This window comes from Talpa occidentalis, unplaced genomic scaffold, assembly GCF_014898055.3.
Source record: "Talpa occidentalis isolate TD23 unplaced genomic scaffold, MPIMG_talOcc4v2.1 talOcc4.10, whole genome shotgun sequence".
NCBI lineage: Eukaryota > Metazoa > Chordata > Mammalia > Eulipotyphla > Talpidae > Talpa > Talpa occidentalis.
In genome coordinates, this window is record NW_023600993.1 from 20,500,125 (window position 1) to 20,527,052 (window position 26,928).

At 41.7% G+C, this 26,928-nt stretch overlaps 1 long non-coding RNA gene across 2 annotated transcripts; it reads left to right on the forward strand.

Annotated features, from left to right (window-relative positions):
- LOC129145415 (uncharacterized) lies at positions 1 to 26,612 on the forward strand. 2 transcript variants are annotated; one of them, XR_008550945.1, is made up of 4 exons: positions 1 to 98; positions 9,826 to 9,936; positions 20,806 to 20,953; positions 26,582 to 26,612. It is a non-coding gene; the product is annotated as an uncharacterized LOC129145415 (long non-coding RNA). The 2 variants fall into 2 exon arrangements; XR_008550947.1 differs by lacking the exon at positions 26,582 to 26,612 and adding an exon at positions 21,495 to 21,520.
- The last annotated feature ends 316 nt before the right edge of the window (positions 26,613 to 26,928 follow it).

Below are 26,928 nucleotides of genomic sequence, written 5' to 3' on the forward strand. Positions count from 1 at the left end.
TCTGCACTTCTAGCTCTGCTTCTAGGAGACTTGACCTAGGAAACCGCTATAACAAGAAATTCATCATGATTCACTGCAGAATTACCTCACCGTGCTGGGTAAGCGGTGATCATTTTTCACCACAATTTCTTTGAAATCCCTCATGAGTGAATAGGCAATGAGTACATGTAGAAATGCCTGCTACCACCATTCATGATAATGCAAACAAATAATACTTTGAGACCTAGATAAGAGATGTGAATTTTAAATTTTCATGTTTTCAGGATACATTTTATTTGCTTTGTGTGTGTCTTTGGTAAACTCCATGAAGGCAGAAACACTGTTACACTTTTCCACCATCTTAAGTACCTTCACACAAATATAGTTTGACTGTGGGAATTGTGAGTACTCCAACTAGAGGGCTGATGTGTGGACAGAAGAGGATGAAGAACTCTTCTAATGACTGTGGATTCACCTTTTTTCTGCCCTCAGCTGGTAATGCCCACTCTGGTCACTGTGGGTCAATGTGTCCTGTGATGTCTCTTTATCCCTGTTAGGCACCTGTCTGGGGAATAATAAAAGTCTGAATTGATGAAGTGAGACATAAAATTGAGGTCAGAAGACAGTTAGATAAGCCAGAGATCATACACTAGGCAAGGAGGTTAATGACCTTTCACAAGAAATTGATCTTTTACCATTTGAATGATTAATCAAACATCGGGGGAGATTTTGTCAGTTGATGATATCTATGTGGCTGAAAGAGAAATTTCATGGTCCCAAACTGAGTATACGATTCTATATGTACCATTTCTTTAAATTCTTTAAATCTTTATTGAAGGCTCTCATACATGACTAGCAGGAACAAGAACTGGTAGAATCTTATGGAGAATAATTTGGAAAATTCTATCAAAGTTACACAGTTTGATAAGCATAATGACCCCCAAAATTCCAATTCTAAGAATGCACACTACGGGTGACATCATATGCACAAGGATATTTTATGCAAAATTAATTGTAATAAGAAACATAGGCTATTCATAATCATCAAAACTGCATGGTATTGGAACAAGAAGAGACATACAAACCAATGGAATCAAATGGAAAATCCAGAAATAAACCCACAGATTTATGGTCAACTAATCTTTGACAAAGGAGCAAAGACTATGCATTGGAGCAAAGAAAGTTTGTTCAATAAATGGTGCTGGGAAAACTGGGTTGCTACATGCAAAAGAATGAAGCTTGACCACTACCTCACACCATACACAAAAATCAACTCAAAATGGATTAAAGAACTAGACATAAGACCTGAAACCATAAAATACATAGAAGGAAATACAGGCGAAACACTACGTGATTTGCATATCAAAGACATCTTTACAGACACATCACCCAAAGCAGTGATAGTGAAGGCAAAGATAAACAGCTGGGACTACATCAAATTAAAGAGCTTCTGCACAGCAAAAGAGACAATAACAAAAACAAAGAGAAACCCCACCAACTGGGAGAACATTTTTGCACCCAACACTAATGATAAAGGACTGATCACAAAAATCTGCAAAGAGCTAATGAGACTCAGCAACAACAAAGAAAATAATCCAGTCAAAAAATGGGCAGAAGAGCTAAAAAGAAACTTCTCTGAAGAGGAAATGCAAATGGCCAACAGGCATATGAAAAAATGTTCAACATCACTTGTAATCAGGGAAATGCAAATCAAAACTACCATGAGATACCATCTTACACCAGTGAGAATGGCACATATTAAAAAAACTAGCAACAACAAATGTTGGCGAGGGTGTGGAGAAAAAGGAACTCTTCTGCACTGTTGGTGGGAGTGTAAACTGGTCCAACCACTATGGAGAGCTGTGTGGAGATTTCTGGACCTACTAAACATAGAGCTTCCATATGATCCAGCAATTCCACTCCTAGGTCTTTACCCAAAGGACACAGAAACATCCATTCCAAAGAACACCTGCACCCCTATGTTTTAGCAGCACTATTTACAATAGCTAAGCTTTGGAAACAGCCCAAATGCCCAAAAATAGATGACTGGATCAAGAAGATGTGGTACATATACACCATGGAATATTACTCAGCATTCAAAAAAGATAAACACATGCCATTTGCAGCAACATGGATGGCGCTGGAAGGGATCATGCTCAGTGAAATAAGCCAAAAAGAAAAAGAAAAATACCGGATGGTCTCACTCATAGCAGGAATCTAGAAAACTTAAATAAGGGACCAGGAAAATTAATAACTATAAGAAAGTGAAAATCAAAATCAACAAAAACTATGAACCAGAGACACTTTTTGGGGGGTGGGGGCCGGGAGGGGAGGGATTGGGGTCAGAATGGGGCATTTGCAATTGTATGGGGGAATATAAAAATAAATTTATTATTTAAAAAAATAAATAAATAATAAATAAATAAATAAATTTTTACATCAAAAAAAAAAAAAAAAGAAACATAGGCTATTACTCAATTGTCCATCAGTGAGAAACTGGTTAAACACATCTGTTAGGGGAAGTACCGTGTTCCCCACTTCCACGAAGCGAGGGGCAGAACTAGGCAGCCAGGTGGGTGTATGTATGTGAGGCAGAGATAGTGGAGAAGAAAGTCTCCTTTGGTTTTTGGAATTGGACTTGCAGCAGAGATTTGGGGGAACTTGGAGGAGACACACAGAGATCTGTAGAAACAGCTGAAAGAGACACGTAGGGGAGGGACCTGTGGTACAGCTGACAATGGCAGCTATTTCCTTGATTTGTACTTGATTTTGCTCCTTTAGTCCCAGGCTTTCCTGGTCCCTCTGTCCCCCTTTCTATGTTTCCCTACCAGAGGGTACCTTAGACTTATGGCAAGCTTTCAGGCCTCAGCAGCCTGCTTTGGGCAGAAACATGTTTGGCTGTGCATTTACCAACAGGGGATGGATAACTTGGGGTGTTTCATTTGGAATAACCTTTCTTTTTCTCTCTCTATGCACACTAATTCTGTTAAAGTTCTTTCACACTAAGAGTCTCCTTTGTGCACACAGAAGGCGAAATCTCTTTTTTTTTTAATATTTCTCTTTTTTTTTAATAGAAGCATGTTTTATTTATTTATTTATTTTATTTGTTTGTTTGTTTGTTTATACAAGCACTGGGTACAGTCAGAAGCACGGGAGGGTGAGAGAATTCACCAGAGCCAGAGCGGGGAGCAGAGCAGGCAGAAGGACCAAAGTACACTGCTGAGGGGAGCAGCGGGCGGCAGGAGAGGTCTGCGGGCCATGCGGGACCTCCTCTGGTGGCCGGGGAGCAGCCGGGATCGAACCGGCGCCGCAGAGGCAGCTTCGTAACCCAGCGCTCAACCACTGCGCCACCGGGGAGGCCCGCCAAATCTCTTTAGAATACACACTAGCATATCCAAAAGAAAGAGTGAAGCTATAAAAAAAAAATGAAAAAGCTCTCCATGAACTGATAAGACAGATTCTTAAGATTGCTACATTTCAAAAAAAGCAAGGTACAAAGAGCACATATACTGTAAGGGGGAAAGGAACAAAGTATATATCTTATTTGTAATTTACATGCATGAAAAATCTCTGGAAATAAGAAATTATTAATACTCATCTTCCTATTTCAGGGCCAGAGGGTACTGGGTATAGTGGTAGAAGGAATATTTTCTCCACAATACTTTTCTCATGATTTTGATTTTTGAAATATACTTGATGTATTCCCACTTAAAAACTTAAACACATTTAAGATATTTAAGATAATCTTGAAAAATGCCTACTATGTATAGAAGGTTTTACACATAACTCAGCTTTTCAGGAGTTTCTAGCTCACTTGATGAGGTAAAAGGCAGCCAGCAATCATAACACCATAGTGTTAAAAAGCCATCTCAGGATATTCTGCATTTCACCAAGTCTAAATTGTGATTCATTTTGAATAATAGCATGACCTGATATGTCACTAGGAAAAGAAAGACAGTGACCAGTTATTATGGCACCAGGCTTCCTTTTCATTTAGAATTTTCATTTTATATACAATGAGAGATCCTTTTTAGATATTTATTTACACATTGATTCTTATCATGTATCAGTGCTAGGTGATATATGATATTATATAAGAGAAATGAAAGTGAAATAAATTAAAGAATTCTGAAAACTTCTTAGTATGGTCTGTCATAGTAAGGGTATTTTTTTTTTTAAGATTTATTTATTTATTTATTTATTTATACAAGCACTGGGTACAGTCAGAAGCGCGGGAGGGTGAGAGAATTCACCAGAGCCAGAGAGGGGAGCAGAGCAGGCAGAAGGACCGAAGTACACTGCTGAGGGGAGCAGCGGGCGGCAGGAGAGGTCTGCGTGCCATGTGGGACCCTCCTCGGGTGGCTAGGGAGCAGCCGGATTGAACCCACAGCCGCAGAGGCCGTGGGCAACTTCGCAACCAGCGCTCAACCGCTGCGCCACCGGGGAGGCCCGTAGTAAGAGTTTTTAATCAGTTTTTAAATTCAGAATCATCAATGTCCATGTTTTACCACACAGTATTGTTCTCTGTTCTATCAAAAACATTGGTGATATAGCAGCTTTTGAAAGAGTATTCCACTAAGGTTTCCAGAATTTCTTCCAAGCTGAAACCTTATCTGTAAATTTTCATGCACAACTGTATCAGTGCAGCTACAAGACCAGTTGTGATTATAATACATACCCAGATCCCAGAGATACTGGAATGTGAAGAAAGAAGAAAAAAAAGCGTTGCCTCTTAAAATTGCTTAAATGTGGGAGATAAGTAGTATCAGGACAGAAGGGATCCCTGAGGTGTCATAGAAGACTCCTAGATGAGGCAGAAGTGAGAGAAGACACTAGAGAATGAGAGGGCCTTTGGAGGCAGAAATGAAGGGCCTCCCTGGTGGTGCAAGGGGTTAAGCACAGCACTATGAAGCTATCTGCAGTTCTATCCCCTGCCGGTCAGGGAGCAACCCACATTGCACAGCAGACTTCTCCTGACATGTGCACTGCTCCCCTCAGCAGTGTTTTCAGTCAGTCTGCCTGTTCTGCTTCCTACTCTGTCTCTGGTGAATCCTCTTACACACCCCCGCCCCGCACCTCTGGCTTGTACCCCAGTTCTTATAGGCATAAATAAATAAATCCTTAAAATTTAAAAAAAAAAAAAAAAAGAGTCACATAAGGAAAACAACCTGGCAAAGGAAAGAGAAACTGTGGACTGGAGGGGAAGGTTTGTTTACGTAGAAATGGAGGTGAGCTGAGGCTGGGCAGTCTGGGCCCTGCTGCTGTGCCCTGAAGGCAGGCTAAAGTTCAGACTTATCCTCTGGGCAAACAGGAAATCAGCATGCAGCTTGAGATGGGACACTAACTTTAGAAGTCATCAAAATTGGAGATTTGGAAGCAATCATTTCTTGGAAATTCTTCTAAAAAATGGGATATATTGTCCTTTGAGGAAGACAAAAAAAAACTGTTTGAAGGTGGCAGTCACACAGATTTTCAAATCTAGCCTTTCAATTCTTCTATAAAGAAACCATTGTTTTCTTACAAATAGAAATGAAAAAAAAATAACATAAATTTCTAAATAGAAATTTATTTATTTTTTTTTAAGATTTTTATTTATTTGTTTATACAAACACTGGATACAGTCAGAGCGCGGGAGGTGAGAGAATTCACCAGAGCCAGAGGGGGAGCAGAGCAGGCAGAAAGACCGAAGTACACTGCTGAGGGAGCAGCGGGCGGCAGGAGAGGTCTGCATGCCATGTGGGACCTCCTCCGGTGGCCGGGAGTAGCCGGGATCAACCGGCGCTGCAGAGGCTGCGGGCAGTTCGCAACCCAGCGCTCAACCGCTGACCGGGAGCCTCTAAATAGAAATTTAAAAGATATTAATCACTAATAGTTCTGCCGGGGATTTCAGATTTCATCTCTGTGGTACTTTATTCTCTGCGTAGGTAATTATCAACTACTGCTTTCTCCCACATCTGGCAATGCTAAACACAGTGCATTTGGGTACCTGAAATGGGTTGCTCTTAGGTGAGTAAGAAATCACAGCTATCAGAAGAAAATTGTCTTGCTGACTTGAGCACTACCAATGCCACTGAAAGCCCCTTAATATTAATCATGGAATGATGGTGTCATTTAGGGAAAAACTCATTAACAACTGAGTAAACTCAGATTAAGTAATATATTTCATCCAATTTATTTATTGGCAAAAAATATATTTGATTGACAGAAAATGTAAAACGTAATATTCAGAGAACTGGGGCACTAAAGGTGACGTGAATGATGACAGCGACTTTTGCTGGCAGTTTAGAAACACACATGCCCAAGGAGGCACATTTAAGGAGATCTGAAACGGCTTTGTTCATAATGGTAGAAAATAATCAACAAGGTCTATGTCCATAAATTGGGGACGTGATGGACATGTAAAAGTATAATAGATCTACAAAACATTCTGTTGAATTTTAAAAAGCAAGTTGTAGATACATTTAATATAATGCCATTTATGAAAACATACATTAAACTGTAGAGTTTCTGTGGCTGTGTATGTGTGCATGTCAGTGGAAGGACATGCTCTATAACTAAGAACAATAAGGATGTGGGGCCTCCCTGGTGGTACAGAGGTTAAGTCTGAGTGCTATCATCATGTTGGCCTGAGGTCAATCCCCGGCCAGGGAGCTAATCCACATGGTGCAGCAGAACTCTTCTGTCTTGCCTGCTGCTCCCCTCAGCAGTGTATTTCAGTAGTTCCACCTGTTCTGCTCCCCACTCTGTCTCTGGTGAATCCTCTCACCACCCTGCACCTCTGGCCTACACCCCAGTTCTTGTATGCATAAATAAATAAAAATAAATCTTTTTTTTAAAAGGAATGTTTATGTACAGCTTATGAAATTTAAATTTATTTTTAAAGAAAATAATAGTTTATTAAATGCTGTCCAAATCTCTGGTTCACTCAGGAAATTACAAATGTGGTGGCTTTCTGTAGGTATGGATTTGGATTCAAATGAGCATTAGAAATATTTTTCTATATTGTGCATGTTCACAGCACTATATATGTCAGTGGTTGAAGTGATAAAGAATTTAAAAATAATTTATATTAAAAATAAATATGACATAGAAATAAATGCAAAACAAATATAAGGTTCATCTTACCCTTGCCACGTCTATGAATCTGTAGGATATATATTATTTCAAATAAAGTTTCAGTACTAATGTCTAGAGGAACAAGCTGCCTTATGGTTTAAAACTAGTGCTTTTGCCTAGTTTCCAAGACCCTAATAACACAGATGCTAAGTGTAGCCTTAGGCATCTTTCATCAATGTCAAGCATTCAGAATGGAAAAGATCATGGCTCATTGCCAGATATATTTGCCAAGTCCCAATTTGCAGCACAATTCAGCTCATTTGCACTTCTATCTTGATCCTGAATATTGCTCTATTAAGAAATAATAGAACAATGACATTATTTCTTGGTTGCTAAGATCTATAACATTGGTTATGACCATCCTTAGGGGTAAAAACATCAAGAAATATACTTAATCAAGAAGATGTGGTATATATATACACAATGGAATATTATTCAGCAATCAAGAAAGATAAACTCATGCCATTCGCAGCAACGTGGATGGAGCTAGAAGGAATTATGCTCAGTGAAATCAGCCAGAAGGAAAAAGAAAAATATCGGATGGTTTCACTTATAGCAGGAATATAGGGGAACCAAATAAGACATTAAGGGAAAAAAATAACAATAATACAAAAGATAACAAAACAAAAACAAACAGACAATTATAAATCAGAGACATCCTGCAGGGAGGAGGAGGGAGAGGGATCAGAGGGAGGGAGGGAGGAGCACAGGGGACTGAGGTGATGGTACACGGGTGCACTCGGGAAGGAAACTCTATGGGGACTGCACCTGAGGGGGTGGGGGGAAGCAAATATTGTTTAATAATGAACAATGATGTAAAAAATAAAAAAATTAATATTTAAAAAACAACAACAAAAAAGAAATATACTTAAATATCCAGTTCCTATTGAACTGAATAACTTCCTCTCAGGAGGTTGATTCTGAAAGGTAGGATCTCCTCCCTGGGCTAACCAGGAATGCGAGTATATTATTCTATCTCAATAACTCGATCAAACAAACATGGCCATAGGGAAAAAGGTCAGTCCTAATTTCACTAATGAAGATGTTCTAGTGCTTGTTTCCCTGAAGGCTTGAATTAATCACCCAATAGATCACCTAGCAATAAAAAGTAGAATAGATCCCTACTTTGTCTGAGATTTACAGTCAAATACCGAAAACATATTGTGTTCAGGAAACCCTGATGTTCATATAAAGGATTTGGGGAACTCAAGAAAGTAGTTGCTATGATCCATCACCAACATGTTGCTAATGGATGAGATGAGATGACAGAGGACATCTGTTGTTTTCGTCTGCCTGGGCTTAATTCCTTTCTGCTGGTGGAAGCAACCTGGTTTCCTTAGTTGAGCTGGCCCTCTCCCCCATTCACCCCCTCAGCTCACAAGGCTCAGGTAGAACTATTTTCACAACTCTTGGCACACAACCCAGATCTGGCCAGCAGAGAGCTCCGTGCCACTACTGCTCAGGCTGACTGACTCATAGATGGCCACTTGACCCAGGCAAGGCTGATGAGAATTTGGGAAGTTTTGCTAGTGCTGCTGGGAAAGGATGCATGCAGAGATGAGAGAATAAATTCTGGAGCATCAAGAAGCCCTGTCTACAGAGAGTGCCTTTCTAAAAACAAAGTCTACACTGAGAACAGGCTGAGGGATGGTGACAGTGTCCTGACGGCATCTTTGAGATCTGAAGCCTTCAGCTTCGATGTCATATGGGTCATACTGGTTTAGTTTGTAATTTGAGTGGGGTTTTGGTCACTGGTAACCAAAATAATTTTGACTATTATCACCAGTAATAGTGTCTTGGCAAGCAAGCCAATTCAGAGTTGTCCTTCCACTTTGCTTATCTGAGTGCTAATTTTTTTTTCAAAGTCCAGGTAAAATATTGTCTTATCCTTTGAGTCTGTTGAAACCCACCTGAGCTTAGTGAATCCTTCCTCATTTCAATTCCTGAAGCACTTATTATTAAGTGTCAATTATTATTCCTGCTGGTTTGTTTATGATATATTCACACACTTTGTCTTTCCATATGGATTATAACGAACCTTAAGGGTAGGAACCACAGGAAATGCACCTCTTTATGTGCTTTGCATAGGTTAGGATCCCAATAGATGTTTGTTGATGATACATATAAAGGGCGTCATCTGTGACCCAGTTTTGTTGCTCCATCTCAACTACCCCAGATGCATGCCCAATGTATACATGTATCTCTAACCAAACATGTATATCCATCCACACACACCCCCAGCCAACACTTGCAGATACTACAAGCACATACAGGCAAACACAGTATGCAGATGTTACTAAACACAATACACTTGGCTCCATAAGCTCCTTCTTGTGTGCTGCCCTAAAGACCCCTTTGGGAGAGGACAAGGCTAACAGTTGAGCTCCTTAACATTCAGAAATGGCTGGAAGGCCGTGAAAGAACTCTTTGTTCCTCCACTCCCACCCCAACTGAAATGAAAAGCAGTGATGAGGGAAAAGACATGTTGAGGAGAAAGACAAGTCTGAAATGAGTAATACCTACCCACAATGCAGGCATGTGCTGCTAACCAGCTCCGGAGTGAAAACAGTGAAGTGAAATTTTGCTGCATCATAAGTACATGCTAGTGCGAACCCAGGCACAGGCTCTGAAATAAATTATATAGGACTTGTAAGGAGCAGGATCTGGGCGGGTGAGAATTTTAATAGCAATGCAAAAGATGACTCAGTCTCTCTCTGGCTCTGCCCTCAGGCATTTCCAACTCTCTGACCCTGGTTTCGCCATGAATCTCATGTCGGGGAGCATGGAAAAGGCCTCCCAGAAGCAGGCATAATTTCCTGCCCTTTCTTCCAGCTTCTCTGGGTGAGTGGGGTGAAAAGTTACATAAGGCAATGAGTTTTTTAAAAATTTTTAAAGAAAACAGTCAACAAGTGGGAACACTCAGGGAGGAGAAGGCGCTGACGGGTGGCCTTTCAGCAGCTACTGCCATCAGCCGGTATTGGAGGGAGTGTTCTTTGTAACATTTCACAAACAGCAGTAAAACAGTCCACTGTGCTGAAGACGCAGTGTGCCAGACAACACACTAAGCACTTTACACGTGCCCCGGAGTGTGGACTTAGTTGTGTTAAACTTCTGATGTTACAGGTGGAGAAGGGGAAGCTTACGGAGCATAAATTAGCTGTTCTAAATCAGTTGGGAAACTCAGGATCCTCCACCCCATGCTTTTACCGCTCCATAATATTTACTCTGGAAATAAATGGTACCCAGGGAAACAGCTTTTCTATTTTCCTGGCAGGAAACCTTAGGGAAGATGCACCGTAAAATTACAAAAACCGAAATTCCTTCTCATTTCTAAGGACCTCAAGTGCCAATCATGTCAATTTACGGACCAGCCTAAATTCCTAGCTCCCTGGCAGATCCAACCTCGCTCCCTGGTTCTCTTTGCAGGGAACTTGCTCTGAGTACCCTGCTGTTTCCACCCAGAACTTCAGTATTAAAATAGATGAGGGTGTGGGGCAGGCCATCCGGCATAAAGAACTGAGCTCTGAGAAGCACAATATTTGGAAGGAAAATCAACCAAAAGAATGTCACATTCATTCAAGTGACAGGTGAGTGCAAGACCAGGGCCCAAAAGGCTGAAAATGGGCCCTTTGCATGAGAACGGCACCTAAAGGCAATCGCTCATTCTTTCCACCTAGGCAAACAGATGCTTGATCCCACGGTTTGGGTTTTGATTTTTGTTATTAAAAATAACAAAGAAACTAGCCCTACTTCCAGTTGTGGGAAGAAAATGAGGGCCTTTCCTTCAGCTTAACTGCGCTTAAAGACCTTCTGATAGAGTCAGCTCTCAGCCAATTTGAGAAAGCTGTAGGAGCAAGAAGTCTCCGCTGTCAGCATCTTCAGCAAGGCAGATCATGCCGTGGGGGTTATCGTCCTCACTACACCCTCTCTGCCCAAATTCAAGCAGCTAGTCCGACTGACGCCACAAATACACGGGCCTTGGCTGCTCACCTTGCAGGGGCTCATCAAGGAACACCAGTGCCTCTGAGCATGCACAGCAAGCCAGGTCCTGGGTGACGCTGCACAGTTCTCCCTGGGAACCTTGCTACAAGCAGACGGCACCTGCAAGCATCTGAGCTCAGTGGCCCAATCGCAGTAGCTCGCTGTCATGTTATTCTCAGCACCAAGCCTGAGAACTCCAAACCAATGGACAAACCCATTCTATTCGCAAGTCTTTTGTTACCTAACTCCTGGTCTCCTGATCTTAACCAAAGTGGCTGGAGAGTTCAGAAAAGGTAAAGAGAAGAACAGCTGTTCCTGACTCATCATTTGCTTCATCTTATTTCTGCAGAAATGAGAAAGTGAGCAACGGGATGAGGTGCTCTAAGGGATACAGGAGATTTTTCTACCCGTCCATGTCACTGCTTGCCTACCAAGGAGGTAATTCCACATGCGAATCTTCAAGGAAATCTTTGGCCTCAACTTGTTCTTGGAGCTTGACTGGGCACCCTCTTTTTTTTTCCCTCTCTCGCAAAAGAAAGTGGTGGCACAAACCTGCCCTCTAGTGGCAACAAGAAGAATTTAAAACAAGGGGGAAAAAAGAGTGAGCCCCCAGAGAAACCGGGTAATTGAGACTATTGCATTTCCCAAAACGATCGGCAGACTGAGGTTTTGCCAGTTCTGTTCAGACTGAATATGCGCGCCACGTTGATAAATGCAATGGTTTGTGAGAGGATAAAGTAGCATCAAGAAACGGGGAAATCGGAGTTTGGAGTCAGCCGTGCATGGCACTGAATGTCAAGCACCTTTAGTCCACTCGATCTGCAACTTTCTTTTCTTTCTTTTTTTTTTAAAGCGTATTTCTTCCTCTCTTTTTGGTTTGTTTTTGTTTTTAAATTCCCTCCGCCAAACTGCCCATGCCCATATCACACCTGCTCTAACCAGTAGTTGAGTACCCACATCATGAGGTGAAAATCAAGGACATTTTGGAACAAACACACCCTCTGTGCTAAGGCTACACTTCGTGGACTTTGCCAGAAAGCACAGTCAGGACCTAGTCTGAGCAGCCAGATTGCCTGAGTTGAAATTCAGCCAGAATTATGAGACATGACCTAAGGCATGTTTTTTGACTCTGTGCCTCAGTTTCCTCACCTGGATAATATATCTGCCTCATAGAGTCATATTGAAGTATAAGTGAATCATTGTTTACAAAGTGACTGAAAAGTAACACAATAAATATTTGTTAAAAATACCTCATATTCCACAGTCAAATAAGATATATGTATTAGCACCTGTCACATGCACAGTACAAGATTAGAAGCTCCAAAATTACTGGTATATATTATTAAAAAATAAACAATAGTCTTTCTCTCATGTATCTGCAAACCCCATTGTAAAAAATTAAAATAGTTTTCTAAACTTCGAGAGACTCTAAAACACTAAGAAAGTTTATCTTTTTGAACTCAAGTTCCTAATGGCTTTTCTTAAAAAAAAAAAAAATCTTATGATCCATCCTGTGAAATTTTTATTCCCCAATTTTGGCTTATTATGAAGACAAGGATATCCATTCAGTATGTATTCATCCTCCAGTTCACTCACTCTCACATGCCACCACTCTTACACATGATAACCTCTGACATTTCTTTCTTGCTATAGTGTAAAAGGAAACTTGACATTTCAATTTAAAAGATAAAATTAGGCCCTTTACCATGAAATTATCAAATTCTTCAAGAGAACATTACTATATTTAAAGACTGTGCTTTAGGGCCTTGCTGGTGGCGCAAGAAGTTAATCATGGCACTATGAAGCAATACACAGCCTCTGCAGCACAAGTTTGATCCCTGGCCAGCCAGGGAGAAATCCACATGGCACAGCAGACCTCTCCTGTCTCGCCCGCTGCTCCCTTCAGCAGTGTATTTCAGTCAGTCTGCCTGTTCTGTTCCCTACTCTGTCTCTGGTGAATCTTCTCACCCCCGTATCTCTGGCCTGTATCCCAGCACTTGTATGCATGAATAAATAAATCTTTTAAAAAAAATAAAAAATAAAAAAAAAGATTGTGCTTTAAAATTACAAAAAGAAGGAGCACCATTTTGAAAGCACTAAGAGTACGTTGAACTTAAAGTAATATATTTTGAGCACTTACAGTAATGTTACTCAAAGACAAAATCTATTTTCACAAAAAATTCCAGGCTCTCTAAGATGATCAGAGGTGCAATGAGCAGTGTCCTATGTGAGTAAAGGCTGTTGACTGCACCAAACACAAAGAAACAGACAATAATTGCCTTCAGACTAACGCTTAGTGCACTGGTACAGTCAGAAGCATGTTGAGAGAATTCACCAGCCAGAGCAGCAGACAGGCAGAAGGACCGAAGTACACTGCTGAAGCACAGACATGTGACCCTAGCATCGAACTGCAGAGCAGTCAGCTCCCAGCTCTGCGCACTAGGCCCAACGCTTAGTTTTTAAATACACATAGGAACAGACAATAATTGCCTTCAGACTAATGCTCAGTTTTTAAATTACACATAAGACTGCCATTGCTTTATTAACATTTTTCCAGAGAAAAATTAAATTTTAATAAGCATATTAAAGCTAAAAATCTAATTAGACTCTCAGGGAAGATAAATTCAAATTTATAATAAAGGCAACTTGTATTCAATTAATGAATCTAGATAAGAAAATACAGGTGTTCATATACATTTTTTGAGGTTCAGTAAGTTAGTAATCATTCAAAATTATAATGGAGACTGGTCATTAAAACCAGAACATGATAAACAATCCTACCTTCACCGTTCTATCCAACACCATTCTTGTGGTCCTAACCACCTAACCATTATAAGAAAAGGTAAAAAAGATTAGAAAGGAATAAACAAACTGCTATCATTAACAGATAATATTTTTGGTTACAGAGAAAACCCAAAAGAATTTATAGAGAAATTTTAAGAAGAATAATAGAGCAATATGGCTGGATATGAGATCAATTTCATTTTCTGTACACCAGTTAACAGTTTCAAAATGTAAATTAATTAATTACATTTAAATTTAATTTAAATTTGTAATTTAAATACACACAAAATTTTAAATAGGAACAAAATATTTATGAATAAATGCAATAAGAGATAAACAAGATCTTGGCAGAAAAAAATTTGAAACTTATAGAAAGAAATTAAAGAAAGCTAAAGAAAATCTGTAATAAAAAAAATACACCTTCTGGAGTAAAAAGATTACCATCTTAAAAATGTCATCTCTTTCCAAAGGTACCTACAAAGTAAGTTTAATTAAAAGCATAGAGCTTTTTTAAAGAAATCGACAAGAATACTCTAAAATTTATATGAGCTGTAAAGGTCCATGACTAGCCAAGACACCACTGAATAAGTAGAGGATGCGAGGAAGAATCACTAGTTCACTCAACATGAGTCATTAAAAAGTTATAGTAATCAGGCCTCCCTGGTGGTGCAAGGGGTTAAGATGCAACCTATGAAGCAATCCACAGCCTCTGCAGCACAAGGTTGATCCCCGGCTAGCCAGAGAGCAACCCACATCACCCGCTGCTCCCCTCAGCAGTGTACTTCGATCAATCTGCGTGTTCTGTTCCTCACTCTGTCTCTGGTGAATCCTCTCACCACTCCCCCCACCCCCCAACCCCCGGCCCTACTCTCTGGACCTCTGGCCTGTACACCAGCTCTTGTACACATAAATAAATCTTTAAAAAAAAAGTTATAATAATCGAGACAGCCAACCACTGAAAGACTAAGAGAACAGAATATACAGTGGGGGTGTTATTAATTTATGCAGAGTAGAAAGAAGAAATTTGATGCCTGTGTTCTCCAGACAGGGCTGCAATTATTTCCCACTCCACAAGTTCTTGCAAAATGTTGACGCTCTCCTTTAAATTTGTGTGGCCCTTTGCAACAGTCTCAACCAAGATAGCAGAGAGGGGGCCTCCCCGGTGGCATAGGGGCTAAGTCCCAGTGCTATCACATTGTTGCTGCTGGGGCCTGAATTCAATTCCCAGCCAGGGAAATAATCCACATGGCAGAGCAGACCTCTCCTGTTTTGCCCGCTGCTCCCCTCAGTAGTGTATTTCAGTAGGTCCTTCTGTTCTGCTCCCCATTCTGTCTCTGGTGAATCCTCTTACCTCCCCTCCTTACCTCCAGCCTACACCCCAGTTCTTGTGTGCATAAATAAATAAATAAATAAATAAAAAATAAAATCCTTAAAATAAAAAGGGAGGGGAAGAGAGAAGAGAGGAAGCCTATGTAACTCCCAAGACAGTCATAAAAGCTGCACACTGACCCTTAAAGCCCAACCACCATAAGAGGCCACCTGAAGAAGAATCCAAGTCCTTAGCCTTGGCTGAGATTTCAGACACATTAGAGAGACATTTTGGAAAGGAATCCTCATAACTTCAATGAACTTCCTCAATTGCTTAGTGAAGAGTCAAGCTTTAACCCTGGAATCATGCCAGAGTTCCATGTTGTAAGCAAAATAAATGATTGTTATAGTGCTGTGTCTGAGTAGTTTTAAATCACTAAATGTATTACATAGATGCAAGTTATAACTAATCAAAAAAGAGAAAAACAGTCTCACTCATAGCAGGAATCTAGAAAACTTAAATAAAGGACCAGAAAAAAGAATAACTATAAGAAAGAAAATACCAAAATCAACAAACAACGATGAACCAGAGACACTCTATGGGGGGTGGGGGGTGGGGAAAGGAGGGATTGGGGTCAAAATAAGGGGGTTGTAATTGTAAGGGGAATATAAAAATAAAATTTAAATAATAATAAAAAAAAGAGAAAGACGTGGGAACTGCAAATGTGTGGAAGGAGACAGGAATAAAATAAAGATAATACAATATGAAAAGGATAAAAATAACCAACACAAAGTAAAATTATTACTGGACAATATAAAGTAAAAAAAACTAAATTCATCAAATTTTATTACAATAAATATGAATGAACTCATTTCCCTAAGAAAAAACAAAACCTTTGATATTTTTTAATTAAATTCAGTATTTTAAATTAAAAAATATATACCTCATAAAACGTGACCAGTAAAGACTGACACTGAAGAGTAAAGATATGCTAGGCAAAATAAATAAATGAAATTAATTAATTAATTAATTAATTAAATAAGAAAACAATTGACAACATCAATATCACATAATGTGAGAGATATTAAACTAGACAAGAAGTAAACCTGCAAAGACGTCAACGTAATTAAAAACTTCATCTTCAATCCAAGAGAACAAAAACAACACAGACCTTTTATGCACCAAATAATATGGTCCCATCAGTCAGGATAGGATGGTTAGTGCCTGCCCTACTACATAACACTAACTGTAGAGCACCCTTTTCACAGCAATCTAAGCTTGGAACCTAATTCCATTTTATATCTAAACTCAAAATAACATGATTTTAATAATAGTTGGCTTTTGAGAAACACTTCTGACATTTTAATAAATGAAAAATTATATTTTCTTTGAATCCAAATAGTACCAAGAATTATTTTCCATTTCAGCCTCATGGTATTGAAACACCAACCCACACCCTTGCATCAGTCAACAATTACTATAATCACATTTATGCTTTATCTGAGATATTTAGCTACTCAGGTTTTCTGGCAGAGTTATACCTATTTTCTTACAAAACATCATTTCAAGATAACACACGGGATGCCACTGACTGAACGGCGTACGCTCCACCAATTCTATGTTGAAGACTTAAACCCAACTTGATGGTGTTTAGAGGTGGGGCCTTTGGGAGGTAGCTAGGATTAGATGTGGTCATGACTGCACTGGTGAACTTATGAGAAGAGATGGCAGAGACCCAGCCTCGTGTGTCTCTTTCGTTCTCTTTCTCCCTTTCATCCCTTTCTTCCTGCCCCTCAAGGCAGCCAGAAAAGGCAATGTGAACACAGCAAAATGGTGGTCACCTACAAACCAAGGAAAGAGGCCTCAGAGTGAAAGCTACCTTATTGGCATCTTAGTCTTAGACTATCTACCCTCCAGACCCTGAGAAAATAAATATGTTATTTAAGCCAACCAGTCTATTGTACTTTGTTCTGGCAGATGTAGCAAACTAATGCAGGGGCATTTTACAAAAAAACAGTTTTATAAAGAGGAGAAGACATTAGAACTAATAAGATTGTAAAAGATGATTCACACACAAAATTGCCCATAAGATGCTAATCATGGTACTTAACCTTGAAGGACTATGAGTTAAATTGATAGAAGAAAAGTTCAAACTATTCCTGCTTCAGAAGAAAGAAAAGTTCAAACTACTCCTGCTTCAGAGCACGTGTTCAGTCAAGAATAGGAGAAAGAGGAGACAGGAGAGAAGCACCCCCATCATTGTCATAAAAAAGGAAATCCATATGGTATATATATACAATGGAATACTACTCAGCAATCAAAAAAGATAAACTCATGCCATTCGCAGCAACATGGATGGAGCTAGAAAGGTTCATGCTCGGTGAAATAAGCCAGAGGGAAAAAGAAAAATATCCGATGGTTTCACTTATAGGAGGAATATAGGGGAACCAAATATGGGATCAGGAAAAAAAATAATTACAATAAATTAAAAAAACAAAATTAGGGCCTCCCTGGTGGTGTAAGGGTTTAGGACACAACCTATGAAGCTATCCACAGCCACTGCAGCACCAGTTCCATGCCCGGCCAGGGAGCTACCCACATGGCACAGCAGACCTCTCCTGGCTTACCTGCTGCTCCTCTCAGCAGTGTGTTTCAGTCAGTCTGCCTGTTCTGTTCCCCACTCTGCTCTGGTGACTTCTCTCACACCCCCCCCCCACACACCTCTGGACTGTACCCCAGTTCTTGTATGAATAAATAAATGTCTTTAAAAAAAATAACAGGCAAGTATAAATCAGAGACATTCTGCAGGGGAGGGGTAAGGAGAGGGAGAGAGATCAAAATGGGAAGAAACAGCAGAAGGGGACTATGGTGATGAAGCACAAGTGACTTGGTGGTGGGAATTTTATGGGGACTACACCTGAGAGGAGAAAGCATACATTGTACAAAAATGAAGAATGATGTAAAATATATATAAATAAAAGTAAATAAATAAATATATATAAAGGAAATTCAAAGGTAGCCTCACTGTTTATCTATTAGACTGACACAACTTTAAAAGACTGCTAACATGCAGAGTCTGATGAAAATGAGAATTGTTATCTGGCAAAAATAACTAGCTACGGTGATAGGGATAGATTAGATAGACAGACAGATAAAAACATCAAATGGTTTCACTGACAGGGAAACCCAACAAAGGATCAGGAAAAAGGTAAAAAATACCTTGCAGGCTGATCTGTGCTGATCTATGCTCCACAGATCAGCGGGCGAGAAGGAAGCAACTATAAACGAGAGACACACTGGGGAGGCGCGGAGGGCGATTAGGGTCAAAATCAGGGGGGGTGGGGTGGGAATTATATGGGAATATAACCAAGATGAAAATGCATACATGGTGCAAAAATGAAAATGATGTAAAAAATATAGAAAATTAAATTAAGTTAAAAACAGAAATAAAACATTACACTTTGAAAATACAAAAATAAAATAAAATAAAACAAAACAAAACACTAACCAAAAAAACAGTGAAGAGCACAAGGGACTTTGGTGACAGTTCACGGGTGATGTGGTGGTGGGAGAATTATGGGGGCTACATCTGCGGGGAGAAACCAAATGTTGTACAAAAATGAACAACAATGTTCATTTGAACGAAAATAATCAATAAAATAAAATAATAAATAATAATAAAATAATAAATAATAAAATAAAATAATCAATAAAAATTTAAAATTTTCTCACCACTTCCTGGTTGAAGATGGCGGCTCCCTAGTCAGTGGGAGCGGGGTTAAAGGTTGAAGTGAGTCTTAGGCTCCTGGGAGGATCCGGGCCTGCCCGTCCGTGCTCCATCCTGCCCCTCCGAAGCCAGGGAGGCAGTGGGGTGGGGGGGTGATGCAGAGACCCCCAAAGCTCCAGGCTGCAGCCCAGCACAGGCGGGGATCCTGGCGGCCCCTGAGGTCCAGTCAGACCCCCAGCAGGCGATCTTCTGCCTGGGCCGGCGTGGGGAACGTGGAGTCCGAAACCAGCGCCCTCACCGTGTCCTGTCATGGCCCGTTCCTGCGTGGGGACCACATGCTAGACCCGAAGGGCCACGCTTTATCCTGGTGGCCAAGGACCCCTTGGCCTGGCTGTCCGGCCTGGCCCCTGACCCGGGTGGGCCCCACAGCTCACGTGCCCTGGAGCCGGCCTCCTTTTCCACCTTCCCACAGGAAGGTCTCCGCCACCGCCCCAGGCCACCTCCCCGCTCCCCGTGGTCTTCCTCTGGGGTGTTTAAACCCAGAGAGTGTTTTCACCTTGCAGGCCACAGGGTCTCCGCCGCGATGGCTGAACGCGCTGCCTCACGAGCCCAAAGCAGCCAGAGACTTGGGTAAACGAGTGGGCGGGGCTGTGCCCATCAGGCAGCATTTATGGACACTGAAATGTAATAGCAGATTGTAAACAACCCCATGTTGCAAATTTATGCTGCAAGAATAAATGAACATTAGTTATTCTAATTTTTATGTGAAAAAGAAACGTTTTAGAAAAGCATTGGACACTGATATTGAACTACTTTTTAGGGCCTCCCTGGTGGCACAAGGGTTAAGACGCAAACTGTGAAGCTGCTTAAAGGCAGTAGCAGAACCTCTTTCATTTTTCTTTCCTAAGTATCTTTTTATATTAAAGATTTATTTTTATTTATTAATGCATACAAGAACTGGGGTACAGGCCAGAGATGTAGGGGTGAGAGAATTCACCAGACAGAGTGGGGAGCAGAACAGGCAGATCTATGGAGATACACTGCTGAGGGGAGAAGCAGGTGAGACAGGAGAGGTCTGCTGTGCCATGTGGATGGATCGAACTCATGCCACAGTAGCTGCAGATAGCTTGATGGCATTCAGACTTTAACCCCTGAGCCACTAGGGAGGTCCTGTTGAGTATCTTTTTATGTGCTTACTTGCTGTCTGTTAAGAGGAACCTTATTCAGTGGCCTGGAGTTTCTCTGAGCAGCACTCTCCTCTCTGAACTCAGCCCTGGGAACTCTAACCATCTTGACCATCCTCATTTCATGGCTCTGTGTCCTCAACTCCAAAAGACTGGTGGGCTTTTTCTAGGCCCCCAAACCCACCCTGAACTACAGTCTGCAAGGTCTCCAGGCAGTAAGTTGGAGCAATCTTAGGGCTCTCCTCCTTTGTTTCTCTTCTCTAGTGGACTGCTATTCTACATGCCTTTTGCCCAAAGTATTGGCAGTTATTTTTTTCTTACAGTTTCCTTGGGTTTTAGTTTTTTAATGTTTTTCAGGCAGAAAGTTAAATCACACCCCTGCTACTTTACCTTGTCTTGGCCCAGAAGTCCTGTTTTTTATATTTTTGAGATTCAACTAGAACTAAACCACTGATCTAGATCAGGGGTCAAAAGCTAGTGGCCCAAGAGGTGTTTTGCTCTGTTATTTTTTTCAAATAACTCACAAATACTGAAAAATAATGGAGTTTTCCTATAAGAATCAGATTCCAGTTATTCTTGAAACATCTCCAGGGACATTTCAAAACAAGTGGAGGATATTTAGAAGGCTAACCGTTAGCCATCAAGGCATGGGGAGGGGTACAAGTTGAGGTAAGTATCTTCTTTAGCTCCCTTGATTCCACTGACCGTTCTTCTCCATCTGGCAGGCACTGTACTGAAGAGGCTGACCTCCCTGACGGCATCAACAGACTTCCTGATTCTCTAACTTCCTGATGGATTCAGCCAATCAGGGTCGTGGACAGGGGCCAGAGAATGGGAGGAAAGCCTGACCTCCTCCTTGCTGGAATACTACAGGTAGGCCAAGACCTTCTTTGAAAGGCCACAGGTTTTTTCAAATGGCCTTATCCATACTGCTCTCTTTCTGGGCTCCAATGATCCTGCCGAAGTGCAAAGGGTCTAAGAAACAGAAACCAATGAAATACTTGATGGCCCGTTGCCCTGACCACAAAGATGGCAGCAGGAGCCCAGCATCCTCAATGCCAGATCAAGAATGTACCTAACAGGGCCTCCCTGGTGGTGCAGGAAGTTAAAACGCAACCTATGAAGCTGTCCGCAGCCACTGTAGCACGAGTTCTATCCCCAGCCAGGGAGCAACCCACATGGCACAGCAACATCTCCTGGCTTACCCGCTGCTCCCCTCAGCAGTGTATTTCAGTCAGTCTGCCTGTTCTGCTCCCCACTCTGTCTCTGGTGAATCCTCTCACCCACCCCACCCCCAGACCTCTGGCCTGTACCCCAGTTCTTGTATGCATAAATAAATAAATCTTTAAAAAAAAAAAAAAAAGAATGTACCTAACAAAATTGTTTCCTGTTTCCTGTAACTCAAATGTGAAAGAGGACACCTCTGGACTCTGGAATACTTGCCTTGCTCTTTTCCTGGTGAGTTTCTTTAGCTGAAAGGGAAAGAGGCCCGAGAGAATTATTTTGAGGTATTCAACTACAGATCTAGATTTAATTGTATTCCTAGAGACTCTTTTTTACATTCTGGTTTTCAGGCTTTCAGAAGAGTGTTTCATCAATGTGATTAGGATCACTTCCCTCAGTCTTGTCTATTTATACAATCTATTTTGACAGCTCTGAGCAGAAGGGTCCCCAAAGAAAATATTAGATACCACCATATCATTTTATTCTAATCATATTCTGCACTGTGATCTCATCTTAATGACATTCAGCTCTGGAGAACAAAAAAACACTCCCACAGACAAGCATGTCTATGCCATGCTAAGTCAAGCCATGATTCTCTGGGCTTTTCTGCAATACTTTGTGGTCTCTATCTGCAGCCTTCTGTATATTTCATAAACACAGATTATTTGATTGATTCGATTAAATGTACCTCTTTAGCACAGGGAAAATCTGGAATTCTGAGAGAAATAAAATGTCAAAGAATATTCTTAGGTTTTATCTTTATAAGGTAACAAGAAATCCTGCCTGCCAAAATTAAGAAAACCAGCAAATATGTAAAGTAGTGGATATATATTCTTTGGATTCACCATCCCAGAGCTGAGTAAAGGTCAAAGTGCAAGAAGAAGGATTCCACTCTAGGAAAGACTTAAATTTTAGGAAAAAATAAAGAAAAAGAAAGATGAGGGCCTCCCCGGTGGCGCAGCGGTTGAGCGCTGGGTTGCGAAGCTGCCCGCAGCCTCTGCAGCGCTGGTTCGATCCCCGGCTGCTCCCCAGCCACCGGAGGAGGGTCCCACATGGCGTGCAGACCTCTCCTGCCGCCCGCTGCTCCCCTCAGCAGTGTACTTCGGTCCTTCTGCTTGCTCTGCTCCCCGCTCTGGCTGGGTGAATTCTCTCACCCTCCCGCGCTTCTGACTGTATCCAGTGCTTGTATAAATAAATAAATAAACAAATCCTAAAAATAAATGAATAAATAAATAAACAACAAATGAATACATAAAGAAAGAAAGAAAGAAAAAGAAAGATGAATCATTGATTCATTTATATCACAGATATTGTTTATCCCCTGATAAATAAGAGAAGCAGTGTAAAAACTATGCTTTGAAATTTAATGTTTTCATGATTAAATATTCTATAGGCTTCTGAAATATTTTATGTCTAAAGTATAGGGTCCAAGTCATGATAAACAGCAGAAACAATGGATTCCTCACGGAGCCCAGCATCCCATGTGAGTACTGTGACTTAAGTTCTGCCTCTGTGGAGTGGAGTGAACAGAGCTAAGATGCCTCCCAACTCTCAGTTCAGTGACTCAAGGTCAGACAGTTGGTCTGGAGATTTAGGAAGAAGTCTTTGTCAACAGAGGAGCACATTCTCAGAGCATCAATATTGGGACATTTCAAGAAGAAATAGTGACAGTAAAAACCAGAACACTGCAGCAAACATCTTGACTGCCTGGTGGCCTGTAGTCTGGGTTACGATTTGGTTTCCGGAATAGGAACAGGATCATAGCAATGATATCTGCATGTTAGAATCTACCTTTGCTATCCTCAGAGTTACCATAATATTCTCAGTCACCAATTCCATTCCATTTCTTGAAGTTCTAGCCTGTGAATTGTGGATAGTAACCTGCAGTCCCAGGAACTCTCTCCTGCTTTTTCCCTTCCTCAGTTTCCCTTCTAAGCCCTCTTTCCACTCCAACCTAAGTAGTTAACCGGTTATCTTTATTTGAATACATGCACACATATTTTTGAAAATCATTATTTTCTTATCACTTGGCTTATCAAAGATTTTTTTTTCTTGCGGTAATGTTGGTTTACAGCACTGCACATAATTTAGAGATACAGGCTCATGTCTCTTTAGATGTATGTTACCACATTACACTCAGCACGAAAGCACCCAGAGTCCTCCACCATAACACATTGTGGCCCCTCACCTCTTCACCCCCCCACCTCTACCCTCCCTCTCTGGTAGCCTCAATTCTACACCATATATCAAACTTGGGAGATGTAGATAAGGCAGGTGTAAAAGGAAATTGATAGCTTCAAAAGCTTGTCATAGAAAAGATAGGTAAATTTCCATCTTAAGAAGCTAGAAAAAGAAAGACAAAATGATTTATGCTGAAAATAAGTTAAAGGAAGGACAGCAAAGATATAAGCACAAATTAAGGCAATAGGAAAAAAAATATATAGAAAATTAACTGAAGTCCATTGAAAAACAAAATTGGCAAACCCTTAGGAAGACTGAATAAAAAGAAGGAAAGATGACATAACTTGACAATGTTGAGAGTACATAAGGACATTTCAGATTCTACAGACATCTAAAGAGGAATGTGACGAACACTTTCTGTCATTAAATTCAATAATTTAAATGAAGTAGACAAATTCCTTAAAAATACAACTTACTAAATTCACACAAGATAAAACGCAAACTCTGAATACCTACAAAGAAATTATGTTATCGAAACCTTTCCACAAAGAATTCTAGACAGGGGTAAGTTCACCATGGAATTTTTTAAAGATTTATTTATTTAAGCATACAAGAACTGGGGTACAGGCCAGAGGTGTGGGGGGGGTGAGAGGATTCACCAGAGACAGAATGGGGAACAGAACAGGCAGATTGACTGAAATACAGTCAATACAGCAGTGGGTGAGTCAGGAGAGATCTACTGCACCATGTGGGTAGCTCCCTGACCACAGCTATAGTTGCTGTGGATAACTTCATAGGCTATGTCTTAACCTCTTGCGCCGTCAGGGAGGCCCTGCCATTGAATTCTATCAAACAATTTAAAAAGAAAGAACAACAATCTTATACAAACTTCTAAGAATGAAGAAAAAAAACTGTGAACTCATTTTATAAAGACAGTACATTCTGATACAAAGGACATTACAAAGAAGAAAATGGCAAACCAATATCCCTCAATGTTTAACAAAATATTAGCAAATCAAATTTTACAATATATAAAAGCCTAATACATCATGGCAAAAGTTAATTTCAGGACAATAAGGGATAATCGGTGTATCCTGCCAGTTTAAGAAAATAAAACAGAAATGCTCCATAATCATTTAAATATTACAAAGATTTTTTTTTTTAATTTTAGGGCTACATATGGAAATAATTGTGTACTAGATGACAAGATTACTGGAGTTTGTAGTGAAGAATGGGGTGGAGGTTGTAGGATGAAACCAGAGCCGCCATGACTGTTGTTGCTGAGTTATAGCGGGGTCCATTTGTGTATATTCAAAAGTTTCTATAACTATTTTTGAATTAATAAAAAATCATTCACTTGTCAATGCACTTGCATTTACTATCACATGTTATAAAATTAGCAATAGGGCTTCCCTGACTACTCAGGGGGTTAAGTTGCAGCACTATGAAGCAATCCACAGCCACTGCAGCACCAGTTCAATCCCTGGCCAGGGAGGTGACCCACATGGTGCAGCAAGACCTGTCTCGCCTGCTGCTCCGCTCAGCAGTGTATTTCAGTCAGTCTGCCTGTTCTGTTCCCCACTCTGTCTCTGGTGAATCCTCTCACCCCCACCCCTTCTCTGGCCTGTACCCCAGTTCTTGCATAAACAAATAAACAAATCCTTTAAAAAAAATAAAATTAGCAGTAATAATGTCTACTATTGGAGCTACTCAACAGTTTACAAAGCAGGGAAGTTTATAATCTCATTTCTTTCTCCTCCACACTTCCTGGCAGTTGGAATGCCAGCTTCACAACAGAAGACATGACACTGTAAGTCGAGTTTAATGCAGCCAGTCAGCTGCAGCCAGTGTCCCGAGCCAGAACTTAAGTCTTAGAACTCCAAATTCCGGGATCCTCTCCCCCTATCAAGAAGCTTTAAAAAGGAAGAGTAGGTGTGAGAAGAAAAGACTTTTGTACAAAGCTCTTAAAAACCTGGCAAAACAGTGACTTGGAAAGTGAGTGGACCCAGCCAGCCACTCGCTCAGGGCCCCTTACTCTCCGTGGCCACCAGATGGCGAAGGCTGCCCGCGGCCCTGCCGAGCTGCGCCCGCCGCCTCGGCGGACACTCGGGGGCCAGGCGGAAAGGCCAAGGGCGAGGGGCCGGGGCCTCTTTCGCGCCTTATGGGGAGGAAAAACTGAGTCCAGGCAAGGCTTACAGGAGTTGCCGTGCGAACCCAGCTGCTTCTACACACGGACACAGAAGGACGCTTAGGGTTTTTTTTGGGGGGGAGGGGGGATTTCTCCACCTTGCTCCCTAAAACAGTAATGCGCACTTTGGGGGCGGTTGCAGAGGTCCATCAGAAGCTGGGGGCATTTGGGGCATCATCGTCAAAAGCCCGCTCGGTGTCTTGGGCCCGGCTGCAAATCCTCCGCCTGGTGAACTCGATGCGAATCCTCAGCTGTTAGGGTCTAAGGAAAGTGCAGGGGGGCGTTGTGGGGGTGCGGGGAGCAATGAATGGATCGCCAGGAAAAGCTCACTTTACGTTTCAATCATCGTGATAGAAATTCTGCGGCCACCAAGGTCAGAGTCCCATTGTGGTATAGATATGTTGCAGGTTAGTTCATGGACTGGGGAGGAAAGCCAGCCCTTGCCGGGTTCCGGCGCGCGGGAACCCCTGGGAACCCCCAAAATCTGCGTGGGGTGGAGGGACTCCCGGCCGGGAAGACCCGCGTGGGTGGACGGACTTTCCCGGGGCGCGTGTACTCGAAAGCCTAACCTGCAGGGATGGGGGTTTCAAGGAGGGAGCTCTTGAGGCGCACCAGCTAACTTTTGCAAATTGCCCTTTAAAAGAGTCTCCCCAAGATGCCAAGAGCTCCGCGAGGTCAAAGCCAAACTTTTGGAGAGGCGAGGCGCAGCGGGGCGGCGGAGGGCCGCAGTTTCCAAGCGAGTGTGAAAGGAGTGATTTAAGTGTGGCTCCTCCCGGCGGCTCCATGGCGATTAAAATTGGGGGGCGTGTGGAAAAGTTCTTATTCCGGAGCGTTTCCAGCACACCTGCAGATTTTTTTTTAATTGCATTCCCCCCACTTCTCATTACCCCCCCCCCCCCCCATTCCAGTTTGATTCAGAAAGGGCTGCAAAGGAGCGGGAGGACCGTAATTCTGCCTTGACTCCCAAGTTTAAACCCGGTCGGAGGCGCCTGGGACGGCAGGAGGCTACAGGAGGCTGCAGACCAAAAGCGGTTTTGGAGTCTCCAAACCCTCCGCTGCGGAATTGGAAGGTGCGGCGCTGCAGACTCCAAACGAGCTCCGACCCCCGGGTCTAGTTCCCAGAATGGCAGTAAAGCAGCTTCCTCCTGTCCTGTTTCTTTTCTGGCTCTTCCAGCCTTTCCCGGAGACGGGGTGGGGGGTTGGGGGGAAGGAGGCTCCCCATGCCACCCCCAGGAGAGCTACCCTCGGCGCTAGC